The sequence below is a fragment of the Arachis ipaensis genome, chromosome B10 (genome assembly GCF_000816755.2).
Source record: "Arachis ipaensis cultivar K30076 chromosome B10, Araip1.1, whole genome shotgun sequence".
Lineage (NCBI taxonomy): Eukaryota > Viridiplantae > Streptophyta > Magnoliopsida > Fabales > Fabaceae > Arachis > Arachis ipaensis.
Window position 1 is genome coordinate 25,345,964 of NC_029794.2, and position 19,410 is coordinate 25,365,373.

At 36.2% G+C, this 19,410-nt stretch overlaps 1 long non-coding RNA gene across 1 annotated transcript; it reads left to right on the top strand.

The window, feature by feature from the left end:
• Positions 2,824-10,934, top strand: LOC110268075. Its single transcript, XR_002356119.1, has 3 exons — positions 2,824-3,190; positions 8,760-8,873; positions 10,883-10,934. It is a non-coding gene; the product is annotated as an uncharacterized LOC110268075 (long non-coding RNA).

The following is a 19,410-nucleotide window of genomic DNA, read 5'->3' on the forward strand; positions in this document are numbered from 1 at the left end:
AATTCTTTCTCATCCAACCCTAGTTTGTCAAAAGCGGGCTTGAAAAGGATGTCCGCTGAGCTCCCTTGATCTACTAGGGTTTTGTGGAGATGGGCATTGGCTAGGATCATAGTAATTACCACTGGGTCATCATGCCCATGGATTATTCCTTGCCCATCTTCTCTTGTGAATGAAATGGTGGGGAGGTCGGATGACTCTCCTCCGACCTGGTAGACTCGCTTGAGATGTCTTTTGCGAGAGTACTTGGTGAGTCCCCCTCCTGTGAATCCTCCTGAGATCATATGGATATGTCTCTCCAGAGTCTGTGGTGGTGGGTCTCTTCTATCCATATTGTCTCGCTTTCTCTTCCCATGACCGTCCGACCTTTCTATGAGATATCTGTCGAGCCGGCCTTCTCTAGCCAGCTTTTCTATCACATTTTTAAGGTCGTAACAGTCATTTGTCGAGTGACCATATATTTTATGGTACTCACAGTAGTCGCTACGACTCCCCCCTTTTTTATTTTTAATGGGCCTGGGAGGTGGCAGCCTTTCAGTATTGCAAATCTCTCTGTATACATCCACTATGGAAACCTTTAGAGGAGTATAAGAGTGATATTTCCTTGGTCTATCGAGACCGAGTTCTTCCTTCTTCTTGGGCTCTCTCTCCCTCTCTTTTGTTGAGGGGAGATGCCCAGGTCACTAACTCGAATCTCTCAGTCTAGCATTTTCCTCCATGTTGATGTACTTTTCAGTTCTTTCCTGTACATCACTTAAAGAGGTGGGGTGTCTTTTAGATATGGACTGTGAGAAGGGACCTTCTCTAAACCCATTGACTAACCCCATAATGACTGCCTCGGTGGGCAGGTCTTGGATTTCTAAACATGCTTTGTTGAACCTTTCCATGTAGGCTCGTAAGGATTCTCCGACCTCCTGCTTTATTCCCAGGAGGTTGGCGCATGTTTTATTTTGTCCTTCTGAATAGAGAACCTCATCAAGAACTTCCTTGAGAGGTCTTCAAAACTGGTGACTGACCTCGGGGGGAGGCTGTCGAACCACTTCATCGCTGCTTTCGACAGGGTAGTCGGGAAAGCTTTGCATCGCGTAGCGTCGGAGGCATCATCCAGATACATCCGACTTTTGAAATTGCTTAGGTGATGCTTCGGATCTGTGGTTCCATCATAGAGGTCCATATCGGGGCTTTTGAAGTTCCTCGGAACTTTTGCCCTCATTATATCCTCCTAAGGGGTCCTCCCCTCCTAGGGGCGACTCTTCTCGATCGTCGCGGGAGTTCCGACCTTTGAGGGAGGATTCTAACTTCAAGAGTTTTCTTTCCAACTCTTTTCGCCGTTCCATCTCTTCTTTTAGGTTCTTTTCGGTCTCCCTTTGTCGCTCCCGTTCCTGTTCCAATTGTTCCAGGCGGCTTTGGTGGACATGGACTAATCCCATAAGTTCAGTTGCATGGGACTGTCCGTCCTTCTCCGATTCGCGCCCTTCTGAGGAATTCACCTTCGGATTTTTGACTCCGGAGGTACCCTCTCTGTGTTGATCATTGGTTTCCTGGTGGAGGGTTAGGTCCACGTTATTATTTTCGGTGTCCAGATTCTCTTGTTCGGAATCCGTCTCCACATGACCCTCTTCAGGGGATCTGTCCGTCATCATTGGTTGATCTCTCGGGTCCCCGGCAACGGCGCCAATGTTACGATGAGTAACCGGAGATTGTTGGGCTGGACTCGCTGGGTTGGCCCAATCGTCTGAGGATGGAAGCCTTCGAGTGGGTCTGCGCCTTGGGGGCCTCCGTCCAACTTGTGAGTATGAACGAATGGGGGTGGTACCTGCAAAGACACTCCGATGCCTAAGTCAGCAAGGGTGTGAGCAGGTCTAGAGAGTATTGGGACTTAGGGATACCTGAGAGATGTCAGTGTATTTATAGTAGTAAACCAATAACCACCGTTGAAGTAGTGCCATTTTTTAAGGGGAATAACCGTCCCTTTATCTTAGGGTGGTTGAGATATGGCTCTTGGAAGTGGTTAGAGAGATTCTAGGGGCAGTTATCCTCTTGAAGGAGGGTTTATCTGTCAGCTGATCCTCGTACCGACTTCTTTAGAGCAAGTCGTGAAGATAGCCGACTTCGTGGCATCTGGTTTGTGTAGTGTGAGGCTCAACTCCTTTGGGTTGGGCCTTTTACTTGGATATTTGGCCTTAACGTTGGGCCAGGGTATGAACAATTATATTTTTACTTTTTGATATAATCGATATATTATTAATAATGAATAGTAATTAACCCCTCATATTTTTAATCAAAGCATTTTGACGATAATTTTTATTTATTGATGTTAATGGTTGATTGTTTCTTTAAAATAAAATACATTATAATTTTAGGTTATTTCATAATTAACAATAACGTTTGATTAATTTTTTAAAAATAAATTACATTATAATTTTAGGTTATTTTACGATACATAATTAATGTTCATAATACTAAAGTACTCTAAATTGTCTATTTTCTATAGTTAGTAGTTAATTCTAAATTGAAAAAAAAATTGTTGAATTGTTGAATAGTCCAAGTATAATTGAGGTAATTAATTAATTTATTTATTTATTATTATATTTGATCGAAAGCATGAATAATAAATAAGATAAAGAATGTAAGACCCAGAATCTTTGAAAAGTCTTATTATGATCAAGTCTCAAATCCTACAGTTATTTATAGCCTTAATTTCAGAGATTATTTTATTAAAGATAATTAAGGCAAGTTTTGATTTATTAGATTTGAGATAAGTTATGATGGGAGAGAGGACGACGCGAGTTGGAGGCTCGGTTGCTGCTGTGCTATGGAGCAGACTGAACCGCACTGCGCTGTTGGGGTTCTCACCGTCGCCAGAAAAGGATTCAGGCCGCCGCAGGTGTCGCGGTCGGAGGAGAAAGCTGTTCCCCTGTGTTTTGACCGCCTGGAGTGGTTTTGTCACTTCCGGGATCACCGCCGGAGCTCCGGGCTGAGCCTCTGCCGCTTGAGACCCTGCTGTCGTCGCCGGAAAAGGCTGTCGGTAAGGCTTTTAAGTTGAGTTTCCCTTCTGTTGAGTTTCCTGGAACTTCATCGTCGCTGCGTGTGGTTCAGATCGCCGCTGCTGCTTGGGGCTGACTGCCAGGTTGCCGCCGAACCGGTTCGGAGACCGCCGCTGTTTCGGTTCAACCGTTCCTTCTTCGGTTCGGTAAGCGTTTCGATTTGAAAGCCCTTTAGTTACTGTCCTGTCATCATACGCTGAGGTTTGTGGCATTAATCGCTATACGATTGAGTTCTGGTTGTTGTATGTTGCGATTAGTATTGCTATGGTTATTGTGAACGTGGCTGGGAGCTGAGGTTTTGGTTGCCGTCAGTTTGGGTCAAGGCGGAAAGGACTCGGTGACGCGTTTGAGTTATGGAATTGCGTTTTGAGGTAGGGGCGCTTTCCAAAAACTATGCTTTATGTATTGGAATTATTACATATGGATACTGTTGTGAGAAAATGTGTATTTGGTGATTGTATCGGCCTTATGTATAATTTGATTGTATTGAATGATTATGAATGTTTGTTTGGCTGAATTGTTGTGCGGCTTTGTGAAATGTAATCTTTGGAAGTTGATTTTTTAAAGATTTGAAATGAGTTTAATCCGCTGAGGATTGGTTTGAATTGATTCAATTATTTGGATGATGTGAAAGATAGAACACTTTTGAATTCAACCTGGTTTACTTTAATTGACTTGGTTTCGGACAAATGATTTATTACTTAATCGATTCTTTAAAGCTTTGGAAATGAGTTAAATCGATTGATATTGAGTTGATTTTAAAATAGTATCCTTGAAATACGCCACTCAGGCGATTGTTGGATTTAGCTTGATTTGAATTGATTTCTGATTTTGTGTTGTTGAAAAAGAATGAGGAACGGTTTAGTTGGGACCCGAACCGGGTGGCAAAAGTCCAAATTTTAGGGGAGGTGCTGCCGAAATTTCTATAAAATCTTAGTCTTGTTTGAAAGGTTATTTAAAAGGTTTGGATTTGAGAAATTGTATTATTTGATTTATTAAGAGGATATTTATGCTTTCCAGCTTAATTTATTTGATGAACCTTATATGTTGAGTTCGGCTTATTTAGAACTAAACTATTTTTACCGTTTGAATCACTGAAGGAAATAATGATGCTCTAATATTGATTTCAATATAAAAAGGAGTTTTTAGTGATTTTTGTTGAGTGGTGGAAGTGCTGTTTTGTTATGGGCCGGAATGGCTGTGTATGATTATGAATATTGGCTGGTTTTGGATTGAACTGTGAGCCGGAATGGTCGTGTAAGATATTGATTTATGGCTGATTGCCGAATGAGTTATGGGCCGTATGGCTGACTATGAATTATGAATTTAAGCCGGATGTCTGAGATGGATGTTGATCCATGACTGGGAATGAATGAATATATGCTTGAGATACCTGGGTAGTAGCAAGGGTTGTGGTTCGTCCCACTTACTCCAGGTTATCTTCAAGTATCCTATTACAGTAATTCCCAAAAACCCTCTACTGAGAACCCTTTCGAGGATGATGTTCTCACCCCCCTACATTTTTCCCCTTTCAGGATATGGGCGCAGAAGTTACGAAGAGCCTATCTAATTGTTGTTGTGATGCTCTATATTGTTTTAGTTATGGTTTATTGCACCCTCGCCTTTATCTTGATATAATCTGTAAGAGGGATAGGAATTGTATTGCATTATGTTTGTAATTTTATTTATATATATTTATGTATATATATGGATGTACTCTTTATGAGTTGTTGTAAGTTGAATGGTATTTATGGAGGTACGTTATCGAACGAAAGTAATTTTTGGGAGCGGTATTGTGGTTTAAAGTTTCAAACAGGCTCATATTTTAGTATTAAGTAGTATAAGTGTCGTCGTAATGTCTGAGCTATCAGAGTCGCGCGGCCGGAAGTGTGAACTTTGGTAGTTAGGGTGTTACAAATAACACATAATAAATTATGTGAAATTAATTATAATAAGTTAATAATTAATAAATAAATAAAAAGACTTTTTTTTATTGTCTTTTGATAACTACACATTTTTATTCGTTCACTTTTTCTTTATCTCGACGAGAATTAGAGCTTTATGCACATGACGATCTATTGATTAATGCTGTTAGTCTTGCATTGCATAATTCCTGATATTAAGTTCGGCCGGCTTAATACTAGTGAATTATGTATATGAAAGCACTGATGGGTTATCATAGATGAAATACGAGTTGAGTAAAGCGAATCGCGGGCTTTGGGAACGTTAAAAACTATTTCTCGAGGCTATTCATTTGTTTGTCTTGAATTTTATTCGAGTCGATCTGTTTTTTTATACCCTAACCTGAAGTTCTTGTTTGCTAATCCTCTTGAAAAGTAGTTTGATTTTCTCGACTCTATTCCTCTATTCATATGCATTCTTGTTTGATCTTAAGTGCATATGCTTGGTTGAACTCCTTGTTGTATCTATCTTCCTCTGTTTGAGTTCTTCTTGATTCAAGTATTCTTTGATATAGCCTTGAACCTGTCTTAATGTGCTGTGACTTTTAACTCCGGGTTCTGAGTCCATTCTTTGAGAAATTGTTGATTCAGTTTTTCTCTTACTTGACAGTAATCACAGCCAATTTTGGGATTTTATAAATTGCTGTTGATTATCATTGAGAAATTACAAATGATTGAGTTGTCTTTTCTATGACTTTTGTATTCTTTTGGATCAATTTAAAACTTGTTTGATGTTTCATGTCTAGTGGATCTTGTTTGAACTACTTTAAATTAAGATCCTTTCTTGCAAGGCTTGACTCCTTTTTAGTACATCTTAAACTTCTTGAATGTTCTTCCGAGATGGTGATTTCAAGAACGCTTTGGGAGTCTTGTTTTGAACCTTTTAAAGAAGTTTCGAATTCTCTTTGACGAAATATTAAACGGAATTTATTTTCTGTTGTTTGATTGAGATTAAAACCATTGTCCAATTTTGACGAAATTAATTTAAAGTTGGCATGCGCCCTTTTAAATGAAGTTTTGGAAAGCTTCCTTGTTTAGTGGAAACCGGTTTGTTAGTAACACACCACTTATTTCCTTACCAGATTGTGTGCAAATTTTTACCTTGGAGTTTCTTTTCTAAAAGGAGTTTAATTTTCTCTTTCATCCTTGCTACGAATGTTATACACGCTTGTTTGAATATGAACTTTGAGAATTTTTGAACAAGCCTTTGATTTCTCTCCCGAGTTTTATGAACTGCTTTTGGTTAAGTTGTGCATCTAATTATCTTTCTAAAATATTTGAAGAAATATTTTAGCCTTTAGTCAACCCGTGTGCACCTTGTTTTTAGAACTCGACAAAATCTATTTCAACATGAACTTGCATTAAAGCAAAGCCACGATTATGCTTTTGTTACTCTCTTGAAGGATGTTGTTAATTAACCTTTCTTTTAGATTGCGAAGTGGTTTTTCCGCAAGTTTTGGTTCCTTTATGAACAATGTATTTGGAAGTACTTTTAATCTTGCTCTTGAGTTTTGTGAGCTTTGTCTTGGGTTTGATATTCCTTTTTGTAAACCTCCTACTTCTTCGACTCAACTTGAATTTGTTTCGAACTAAGGCGCTGGTTCTCTTCTGATTGGTCCTGTTGGATTTCTTGGATCCAAGTGTTTTCTTTGGAGTTGTCAATCGATTTATTTCTAGCAAACTCCTTTGCTTGGACATCTTTGTCTATCCGGGGATTGGATACATTCTCTCTCAAATCTATGAGTATTATTGTTGACATTTATCTCTCATTCCTAAATCTTGTATCCTTCTGAGTAGACTCGAGAATTGTTTTGATATCACGTGCGACTTGTAGACGTAGTAACGCGATACGTTAGTTCTTTAAGACGTGATGTGTATACGGAAGTTGAAGTGGTAGGTGTACAACGTATGAGTTGTGGGCGTTTTGTTCCTTGCGAACGGGTTTGTGGTTGTCAGGCTTGTGATCAAATTTGGGGTTTGTAAAGTGCTTGATGGAGTTGGAAAGTTGAAACTTTGAGGTTGATATGAGATTAGTGTGCGGAGGTCGAGCACGTCGTTTTGACTCCATCCTGTTTGATAGTCTTTGATGCCTTGCCCTTCTATCACATGATTGACCCATGTTATCTTTTGCATTGAGCCTACCTTGTAACGTTTGCTTTGCAATCACACTCCTACCTTTACATCCTTATGCTTATGACAATCAAAGTATTTGAAAATCGTATATAAGATTGTATTTTGAGATATTTTTGCTTCTTCCTTAAATGTGTTCAAGGGTGAACTGTTATAGAATTTCTTTCATTTTGTATCAATTTTCGAGGGCAAAAATTTTTATAAGGTGGGTAGAATGTAAGACCCAGAATCTTTGAAAAGTCTTATTATGATCAAGTCTCAAATCCTACAGTTATTTATAGCCTTAATTTCAGAGATTATTTTATTAAAGATAATTAAGGCAAGTTTTGATTTAATGGATTTGAGATAAGTTATGATTATTATCCAATTTTATAATTATTGGACTATTTTCTATAGTTAAAGTATAAGGTTGATAGTTATGAAATAATAAGGATTTTATATGATTTGGATTAGTTAAGTAATATTTTAAATATTATTACTGCTATTTTGGAAAATGAAGAAATTAAGTATATTATTTCTAATTTTTAGATTTGGGCATTTTATTGAAAATAATTTGTGAAATTGATGAGCAAATAGTATTTTCTATGTACAAATTGTGTTGGATTTAATTTGGGTTTCAATTACTATATTATTCCCAACTTTATGTGAAATTACCATAATGCCCTTAACCCTAATTTTTACTCTAAAAGCTAACCCTGAAACCCTAGCCACTTGACCCCTACCCAGCGCCGTTCTTTCCCCCAAGGTTTGAAACGCGTTGCCACCCAAAACCCCTCCAACGGAAATAGAAACAGAAAGGGAAGTGGGGTGAGGGATACACGGAGAAGGAAGGAAGGAAGAGGGGAGGGAGGAGCGTCGTCGGTGCGTCAGGCCTCACCACCGCCGTCGCGCCGCCTTGGAGTCCGCAGTCAGAGTCGTGTCGCGCAGAGAAGAGGAGAAGAGGAACTCATCGCGTCGCCGCCACCCACGGAGCTGCGAGCTGCGCCCAGTTGCCGTCGGGGTCACCGCGCCATCGTCCTTGCCAGCTCCGAACGAGAAGCACGATGGAGCTCCGCTTTTGCTTCCCTGGTTCGCCGTGAGTGAGCATCGTGGGAGAGAGGACGACGCGAGTTGGAGGCTCGGTTGCTGCTGTGCTATGGAGCAGACTGAACCGCGCCGCGCTGTTGGGGTTCTCACCGTCGCCGGAAAAGGATTCAGGCCGCCGCAGGTGTCGCGATCGGAGGAGAAAGCTGTTCCCCTGTGTTTTGACCGCCTGGAGTGGTTCTGTCACTTCTGGGATCACCGTCGGAGCTCCGGGCTGAGCCTTTGCCGCTTGAGACCCTGCTGTCGTCGCCGGAAAAGGCTGCCGATAAGGCTTTTAAGTTGAGTTTCCCTTCTGTTGAGTTTCCTGGAACTTAATCGTCGCTGCGTGTGGTTCAGATCGCCACTGTTGCTTGGGGCTGATTGTCGGGTTGCCGCCGAACCGGTTCGGAGACCGCCGCTGTTTCGGTTCAACCGTTGCTTCTTCGGTTCGGTAAGCGTTTCGATTTGAAAGCCCTTTAGTTACTGTCCTGTTATTATACGCTGAGGTTTGTGGCATTAATCGCTATACGATTGAGTTCTGGTTGTTGTATGTTACGATTAGTGTTGCTATGGTTATTGTGAACGTGGCTGGGAGTTGAGGTTTTGGTTGCCGTCAGTTTGGGTCAAGGCGGAAAGGACTTGGTGACGCGTTTGAGTTATGGAATTGCGTTTTGAGGTAGGGGCACTTTCCAAAAACTATGCTTTATGTATTGGAATTATTACATATGGATACTGTTGTGAGAAAATGTGTATTTGGTGATTGTATCGGCCTTATGTATAATTTGATTGTATCGAATGATTATGAATATTTGTTTGGCTGAATTGTTGTGCGGCTTTGTGAAATGTAATCTTTGGAAGTTGATTCTTTAAAGATTTGAAATGAGTTTAATCCGCTGAGGATTGGTTTGAATTGAGTCAATTATTCGGATGATGTGAAAGATAGAACACTTTTGAATTTAACCTGGTTTACTTTAATTGACTTGGTTTCGGACAAATGATTTATTGCTTAATCGATTCTTTAAAGCTTTGGAAATGAGTTAAATTGATTGATATTGAGTTGATTTTAAAATAGTATCCTTGAAATACGCCACTGAGGCGATTGTTGGATTTAGCTTGATTTGAATTGATTTCTGATTTTGTATTGTTGAAAAGGAATGAGGAACGGTTTAGTTGGGACCCGAACCAGGAGGTAAAAGTCCAAGTTTTAGGGGAGGTGCTGCCGAAATTTTTATAAAATCTTAGTCTTGTTTGAAAGGTTATTTAAAAGGTTTGGATTTGAGAAATTGTATTATTTGATTTATTAAGAGGATATTTATGCTTTCCAGCTTAATTTATTTGATGAACCTTATACGTTGAGTTCGGCTTATTTAGAACTGAACTATTTTTACCGTTTGAATCACTAAAGGAAATAATGATGCTCTAATATTGATTTCAATATAAAAAGGAGTTTTTAGTGATTTTTAAAGGAACCTATACTTTTGATTGAGTAATCAAGTTTGAGGCATTTTGGAAGAGTTGGAAAAATGGGTTCCAAAAAGAAATCTGAAAAGAGTTGAAGTTTGATTTCAAAGTGAAATGGCTTGAGAAAAGTGATTTATGGCTTAAATGCCAGTTTTATGAATTTGATGATGTTGAGTGGTGGAAGTGCTGTTTTGTTATGGGCCGGAATGGCTGTATATGATTATGAATATTGGCTGGTTTTGGATTGAACCGTGAGCCGGAATGGCTGTGTATGATATTGATTTATGGCTGATTGCCGAATGAGTTATGGGTCGTATGGCTGACTATGAATTATGAATTTAAGCCGGATGTCTGAGATGGATGTTGATCCATGACTGGGAATGAATGAATATATGCTTGAGATACCTGGGTAGTAGCAAGGGTTGTGGTTCGTCCCACTTGCTCCAGGTCAGAGACTGTGACGCCTGGGTAGTAGCAGTAGTAGTGGTGATTCCACTCGCTCCAGGTTGAGCTGTTAAACACCCGCCTGGGTAGTAGCCGCAGTAGTGGTTATTCCACTGGCTCTGGGTTGAGCGGGTAGTAGCAATGGGGTTGTAGCTCAAACCTACTTGCTCCGCGATGGGTGTTTCTGTTCATGGTTAGCTACCAGGACGTGTCGGGTTGGCTATATAACCGACAGATGATATCATCAGCCACTAGGGACAGGCATGCATCATATGCATCTATGTGACATTGTTTGGGTGTGCATATTGTACGTGGTTTGCCTTTGTGATTAACTGCTAATTGTTCTACTTGCTGTAACTGTTTGTTTGTGCTTGAACTTCCTATTTGTGTTTGCATCTGGGACTCTGTTGGATTGTGGTGATTGGTTGAGGGTTGGATTGTTTGGGCCTAGGGCCGTGGTTGGAATGAGATGAACCGATGGTTGATTTTGGTCTCGTGTTTCTAGTTGGGAATAAAATATGAAAGGCTACTTTGGTTCAGTATAGATAAACCATTTTGAAAGGCTTTGATGTTTTGAGAATTGAACGGTTCCTCTTTTAGAAAAGATTTCCGACTTTACTTTTATTGTAAACAGTTGTTTTTGAAAAGAGGCATAAGTCGGTTATTAATCACTGGTACGGTTTATCTTCAAGTATCCTATTACAGTAATTCCCAAAAACCCTCTACTGAGAACCCTTTCGAGAATGATGTTCTCACCCCCCTACATTTTTCCCCTTTCAGGATATGGGCGCAGAAGTTACGAAGAGCTTATCTAATTGTTGTTGTGATGCTCTATATTGTTTTAGTTATGGTTTACTGCACCCTCGCCTTTATCTTGATATAATCTGTAAGAGGGATAGGAATTGTATTGGATTATGTTTGTAATATTATTTATATATATTTATGTATATATATGGATGTACTCTTTATGAGTTGTTGTAAGTTGAATGGTATTTATGGAGGTACGTTATCGAACGAAAGTAATCTCTCTTTTTTTTTGTACTTCCGTTATAATCTTTGTAATTTTTTTTTATTTTGCCAAAATTTTCTATGATTTTGTTTTATATATTTTTATGTATTTTGATTAACAGGTTTTAAGGGTGTTACTATTTTATGAGAATGATATAGTTTGAACTTTGGTTATTTAGGAATTTACTAAGTGGCTAGAGTAGTTTCACGCCACGAACTAACAAATGCTAGCAATTGGAATGATAAAAGAGACTAGCCAATCGGGGACTAAACGGGTTTTTGTTATTTTTTTCAAAAATTTTCAAAGAATATCCATAAATAATCGTGGGTATCTGCATTCGCTAAGGAGATAATTAAATAGGGGGACTTGCGACGAAAATAGAGAGCGAACGGGGGATATTTTTTTTTAAATGGGAGCGAAGGACGGAAAAATGGGTCCGCCGCTGTGCCAACACGAGTATCTATTACTATATCTAACTAACAACAAAATTCAATTTGAGCCGATTTGAGATAAAACACGTGAACTTTATCTGCATCGGGTTTTAAGACAATGAACCTAATTCGAATTTGAGATCCTAACAATAGACTAGGTTGATTTTACTCACTTGACTTAATATTTTGAGTCATTATTGTAATAAATACTATACTATATTTGTGTAAGAAAATATTTTGAATTTTTTTCACTAACCAGAATTAATTTTAAAATAAAAAATTATTTTATACATCATATTATAAAATAGTGTAGTCATTCATTTTTTTTAATGGCAATTATTGTCAAATAAAATGATATAAAAATAGAAAAAATATATTCCAATCTAAGAATAATAATTTATTTTTTAATTATATATTTTATATATTAAATAACAAAAGTTATTATAGTTTCTTTTTACACAATTTAATATACTCAACTACGGTATTTTGGTAATATTACCAAAATATATTAATCAATCTAATAATTTTTTTAATGACATAAGTTTATAACTTTAGAAACTTAAAAATCATGTCATAAAATATAAAATTTTAACCAGTAATAACGTTGATCATGTTGGTTGACTTCCTGAATGAATATGATACCAATAAATAAAACTGTCACAGTTAAATTTCAACAAAGGTAAATCTCCATAAGTATTGCTATCATCAATGAGAATTGTTCTACTTTCAAGACAAATCCTATTTTCTTTCACTGTATTTTCCAACTCGGCAGGTCTAGAACTAATCCTCAACGGATTGAAGCTCCATTTATTAAGGGTTTGTCGCTAGCCAATGAGTTGTTACATACACAAGGCGGAATTCAAAACTCTAATACTTACTTAGGTAGACGAGTGAGATGACCACTTAATCAATCCAAATCAGTTAAGACAAATACTAATTATTTTTAATATTTTTAACATTAAAAATAATTAAATTTTGATTTTAATTATAACTTTATAAATTATTTTATAGTAATATAACTTTATAAAATATTTATAGTAATAATTATTATATATATCTTTTGTTTAATTTTTTTAATAAAAAAATTATATATTTTTATTAATTATCCTGTACAGTGTACAGGAACATACACTAGTTGTAAACAAAAAGAGAAATAAAAAATTCACGGTATTTAATCCAATAAAAACTTTCACTATCAAAATAATGAGTATATAATCAGTTTTTCTAGTAGTATTAAAAAATTTCAACAATCAACAAAATACAAATTTAAAATTGATAGAATCAACATAAACACTTTACAAAATGAGTATCTCAAATAAGATAAAAAAAAAAGGCAAACCAACCAGCAAGTTATATCCTAATGTTCATCTCTACACCAAGAACAACATACTAAAATTTCATAAGAAATGGAATAAGTTTACCAATTTAATGAAATCAAAATAGTTATGCCCTTTTTCCCTTCTTTCTTCTTCTCTTTCCGTTGCCAATCCTCTTCTTTCTCTTTCTTTTCTTTCTTTCTTTTAAAAATGAAAAACTCTCTATCTCTCTCTATCTCTCTCTTTTTCTTTTTCTTTTACATGGCTATAAGCCACTTCTCTTTCTTTCTATTTTTTTCTTTTATTTTTAACTATTGTGGGCTTCACTTGAGTTGGAGACTCACCAACAAATCTCTCCCTCACAAACTTAAGTGGAGTTAGGCCGCTATACTAAGACCGCTTTCACTTTGCAAAATCAAACTTCACTGTAGGTAAACTCTTAGTCATCATATCTGAACCATTATGATCAATATGAATCTTCTCAAGTGCACATGATTTCATCTCAAATGCTTGGAATATCCAACGATACATCACCTTTATGTGCTTCGATCTGGAATGAAACATCAGATTCGTACTGAGATGGATAACACTTTGTCTGTCAAAAAATAACACAAACTTCTTTTGATTGATGCCTAACTCTTATAGAAATTTTTTCATCTACAAAAGTTCCTTAGAAGTTTCAACAACAATAATATATTATGCCGCTATAATAGATAAAGCAACATATTTCTGAAGTCGAGATTGCCGCGATACAACTTTCCCTGTAAAAGTCATCATATAACCAGAATTAGACTTTCTCGAATCAAGATCCCTCGCCATATCCGTATCTGTGTAACCATTCAACACATGTTGACCATTCTTAGAGCATAAATAAACTCTGGAAGTACCATTAAGATATCTGAGAATTCACTTCATTGCTTGCCAGTGTTCTTTGCCAAGATTAAAGAGAAACCGACTAACAACTCCAACAACATGAGTAAAATCTGGCCTGGTATAAATCAATTAGCATATATCAAACTATCAACCGCAGATGCATATGGAATCTTCTTCATTTCTTCTTTTTCTTTTTCACTTGTAGGACATTGCTACGAACTCAGCTTAAAATGACTAGCAAATGGAGTAATAACAGGTTTGGAACTACTCATGTTAAACCTCTCTGAAACCTTCTCAATATGCTTCTATTGCGACAACTACAGTTTTTCATTCTTCATGTTATGAGTGATACTCATACCAATGATTTTCTTTACAAGACCCAAATCTTTCATAGCAAAGGATTTGTTCAATTCTTTCTTAAGATTTTCAATCTTCTTAGTGTCATGACCAATAATCAACATATCATCATCATAAAGCAAGAAAATTATAAAGTCATCATCAAAGAATTTCTTGACATTCACACAATGATCAAAAGAATTCTTACTATACCCATGACCTTCATGAAGGAATCAAGTTTCGTGTACCATTGTCTTGGCGCTTGCTTCAACCCATATAAGCTCTTCTTCAATTCGCACACAAGATGCTCCTTTCCTTTAACTTCGACCATTTGGTTGCTCCATATAAATTTCTTTGTCTATGTCATCATGAAGCTACGCAGTCTTCCTATCAAGTTGCTCAACCTTTAAATTCAAGCTAGCTGCTAATCTAAGTACAACTCAAATAGAGGACATCTTCATAACTGAAGAGTACATCTCTTCAAAATCAATACCTTTCTTTTACTCAAAACTTTTCACAACCAACCAAACTTTGTACCTTGGTCGTGAAGTATTTTCATCTGCTTTGAATTTTAACACCCATTTATTCTTGAATGCTCTCTTACCATTTGGCAACTTCACCAATTCAAACGTATGATTCTCATGCAAGTATTTCATTTCTTTTTGCATGGCCTTCAAACAATCTTCTTTATACTTATCAGACATAGCTTCCTTGTAGTTCTCTGACTTTCCAATCTCAGTGTTCATCACATACTCATGAGGAGAGTATCTCTGAGAAGGATGACGCTCTCTAGTAGATCTTCTCAATTCAGGCTCAACTGGTGGTTCAGGTAGAAATTCATCATTTGGTGGAGCTTTTGCATCTGGCACCTTAGGTTGAGGTGTAACTTCATCGTGCAAATTATCACCATTATTATAACTTGTACATCTCCCCCATTAATAGGAGGTCTAGTGGAAGGACCAGATTTATCATTAGCAGAATATTTTAACAGTTGTTATTGGCTTATCTATCTTCTCAAGGTTTTCAATTGTTTGATATTAAAAAAAATCACATCTCGACTTCTAATTATTTTCTTACTCATCGGATTCCATAATTTGTAACTAAAGTCTTCATGATCATAACCCATGAAGATACACTGATTTGACTTTCCGTCAATTTTGGATCTTTCATCTCTTGGAATGTGAACGAAACCCCTGCAGTCGAACACTCACAAGTGACTATAGGAGACATATTTTTCTCTCCAAACTTTCTCTGGAACATCACCATTTAGTGGAATTGAAGGAGAAAGGTTGATCAAATCTATTACAATCTTCACTGCTTCAGCCCAAAAGGATTTTGGCAACTTTGCATGGGAGAGCATACACTTGACTCTATTATTGATAGTGCGATTCATTCTCTTTGCAGTTTCATTATGTTGAGGAGTCTTAGGAACTGTCTTCTCAAGCTTGATCCCATGTCCTTTGCAATACTCTTCACATAGACTCCTGTATTCTCCACCATTATCTACTCGAACACATTTCAACTTCTATCTTGTTTCTCTTTCAATACTTGCATGAAAGTGCTTGAAGATACCGAGCACCTAATCTTTAGATTTCAAAACAAAAGCTCACACTTTTTGAGAATAATCATCAATAAAAGTAACAAATATGATGCACCTCATAGTGTTTTAGCAACCATAATGCAAACATCAGTGTGCACTAAATCTAGAACATGTGATCTCCTATGAGGTCCAGAACTATGAAATGATACTCTAGCATACTTTCTAACAAAATAATGAGTACAAATATTTAAATCTGTACCTTTCACTAGAAGTGACTGCTTCTTGACTAAAATGCTAAGTCTTTTTTTACTCAAGTGACCAAGACGCATATGCACAAATAAGAGGAGGAATCATCGGCTATATTTACCTCTTCTTTGCACAACTTTGCTTGTAATCGGTAGAGAGTAGTGAGACTATTGTCTTCTTTAACAACAATGAGAGCCCCTTTAGTAATTTTGCATTTTCTACTACTAAAAGGAAGTGCAATATCCTATTGATCTAATGCCTTCACTAAAATTAGATTGATATCTGGTGCTTGCATAACAACTTGCATCCCATGTTGGTTTCAAGCCACACATCCCCTATACTAATGATGTCACAACCCCCTTTATCTCCCAATTTGATTTTACTAAAATTTTCAGCATGAAAGTTCCCACGTGAATTGAGAAGGGAGTTGAATCAAGGAATAACTTTTTAGACTTGAATAAACAAGTTATGCAAAATTCTGATTTTAGGAGATTATTTTGAATTTTGTCTCATCATAATAGAACAGAATTAAAATGGCAGAGAAAGGGAACGAAGAAGAGTCAGACCACGATATATCTTAGTTCGGCCACTTAGTGCAATGTGACCTATGTCTAGTCTCTGCCACTACAAAGGTAGAATTTCTACTATCGAAAATGTTTGGTAACCAAAGAAAATCAGCCAAAAACAGCCATAACTTGCTTTACTTAGCATTCATTAGTTGTTGCGAGCATTAATTAATGCTAAATAAGGCAAGTTCTAACTGTTTTTTTTGTCTACCTAGCATTACCCTTCTACTATAATCAAGATTGATTACCAATACCAATTACAAGAGACTCATACTCTTCTAAACCACCTAAGCTATCTTAAGCTTAGTATATCACCTAGGTGCTAACCCAACCTAGTTAAGGAGAACTAAGTGTACTCTAACCCAGCATACTTTTAAAATCAAACACTCAAACGAAAATAACTTTTGTATGAACTACTCTCTTTACCATTTGTATCTCTCAAATTAAGCTTGAATCTAGATAAAAGAGAAGTATGAGCACACTCAAAAATAAAGAAAACAAGGACTGTTTGTATGATTTGAAATTATGCACGAAAATAGTTATCTCTTTCTTAGATGAAATCTTCTTTTATAAAGCTTGATATCTTCTCTTCAAGATGGAGAAGTTTTCTTTTTTATTGACTAACTGTTGCACTCTTCAAGGCTCTTAACTGATAGCTATGAATGTGAAAGCTTTCCTTCTTTGTTTTCTAAACATTGGTGCAACAGCTCTTCAATCATTTGAAATATGATTTCCAATACATTGATGATGAAGAGGAAAATTCTTTCCTTCTTTAATTCAATTTGAATGTGCAGCAATTGTCCAATTTTTTATCCTTGAAACATATTTATAGTTGTCTTGATTTACAACATCTTTCTTAACTTGGCTTGAGATCCTTTTAATGATTTCCTTATAAATGTATATGCTTTGCATACTTCAAGCTTACTTGATTTATTCATCCTTAATTGATTCCTACAATTCTCATCATAATGGTTAATTATAATAAGAAATAGTTAATTGTGTTTATCATCATAAGATACCAAATCAATTTTTGACTCAACAAAAGAGTATAAAAAGTGAAAAATTCATACTTCAGAGTGACATGACATGAGACATTAGAATTTATAATCCAAAGGAAATCATCATAGACAAGATTAATATAGTTTTCATCATATGTAATAAGAACATTTTTATAAACAATCACATTAGTTTCTTTATTACTATCTTTACCTTTATTTTTGTTTTTTTCTTTAATGGATCTCTTTTCAAGAACCTACAATACCTCTTGATATGCCTCGACTTGCCACAATAGTGACAAATAAGCTCCTTTCTTGACTTGTACTTTTTTCTTGATTTGTTTCAACTCTCTAACCTGTCAGAACTGTGAAATTTTTTACTTTGACTTCTTTTCCGTGACTCTAAAATAAGTGCTTCTAATTGGGAGAAAGTATTGATCAAACTTCATTCTCTTCTTTTGACTTCTTCATTCAACATGCTCTCTTTAACTATTGCTAATGTCAACTTCTCTTTTAAAGCTGAATTAGTCAGTGTTACAACCAAAATTTCCCAACTATTAGACAAAGAACTCAGTAATAACAAGGCTTGTACCTCATCAATTGAAGTGATGTCATTATTTGTCAGTTGACTCACATTCTCCTGAAATATGTTCAAGTACTCTGGCATTGATTTACCTTCAATATATTTCATATTGACCAGCTTCCTAATCAAGAATGCTTTATTTTGACTTCTTTAACTATTGCTAATGTCAACTTCTCTTTTAAAGCTGAATTAGTCAGTGTTACAACCAAAATTTCCCAACTATTAGACAAAGAACTCAGTAATAACAAGGCTTGTACCTCATCAATTGAAGTGATGTCATTATTTGTCAGTTGACTCACATTCTCCTGAAATATGTTCAAGTACTCTGGCATTGATTTACCTTCAATATATTTCATATTGACCAGCTTCCTAATCAAGAATGCTTTATTTTGCACATTTATCCTCCCATATAACTCCTTCAATTTCTTTCACATCTTCTCGGCATTAGTGTCAGTGTCAACATGTGGATACACACTAAGATCGAGCTATTACCTAATCAAAACAACTGCTTTTCGATCCATCTTCTTCCATTCAGTATCAAATTTGGTACCTTTGGATTTAACTCCCTTTATAGGATCATACAAGTTCTTGCTATATAACATATTTTTCATGAGGGTCTTTCAAATTAAGTAATTTTTAGAATTCAATTTGATCATATTTGGCCTTTGAATATTTTTTTTTTCATTTAATCAGCATAAAAATGAACAACCAAAATTCTGGACACCACTTTATTGGAAAAAACTGAGGTTCAGACAAGAACCTGTCTGATAGCAAAAGTACTAAAAATAATTTTTTCACAACCTATACAATTATATAGGCAACACCAAAGATACTCCAAATAACAAATTCAATGACAGAAATTAAAAATATCAGACACCAGAATTTTTTATCATGAAAAAATCCTAAAAGAGGGATGAAAAATTCACGGGATCTAGTCCAGTAAAAATTTTCGCTATCAAAATAATGGGTACACAATCAGTCTTCTTCTTAGTAGCACTAGGAGACCTCAACAATCAACAAAATACATCATCAAAATTGATAAAATCAACATAAATTGTCCACAAAGTTATATTCTAATATTTATCTCTACAACAGAAATAACATACTAAAATTTCATAAGAAATAGAGCAAACTTACCAGTTTAATGAGATCAAAATAGCAATGCCTTTTTTGCCTTTGTCTTTTTCTCTTCCCATCACTGATCCTCTCCTTTTTTCTCTATTTCTTTTCTTTTCTTTCTTTCTATTTAAAAATGAGAGACTCACTCTCTCTCTCTTTTTTTTTACGTGGGTTATAACCACTTTTTTTTTATTATTTTAAACTGTGGACTCCATTTGAATTGGAAAATCACCAGCAATTCAAGATTATTATTAATCATTTGTCTATAAATTGATAATCAGTCAAAAATGGGTA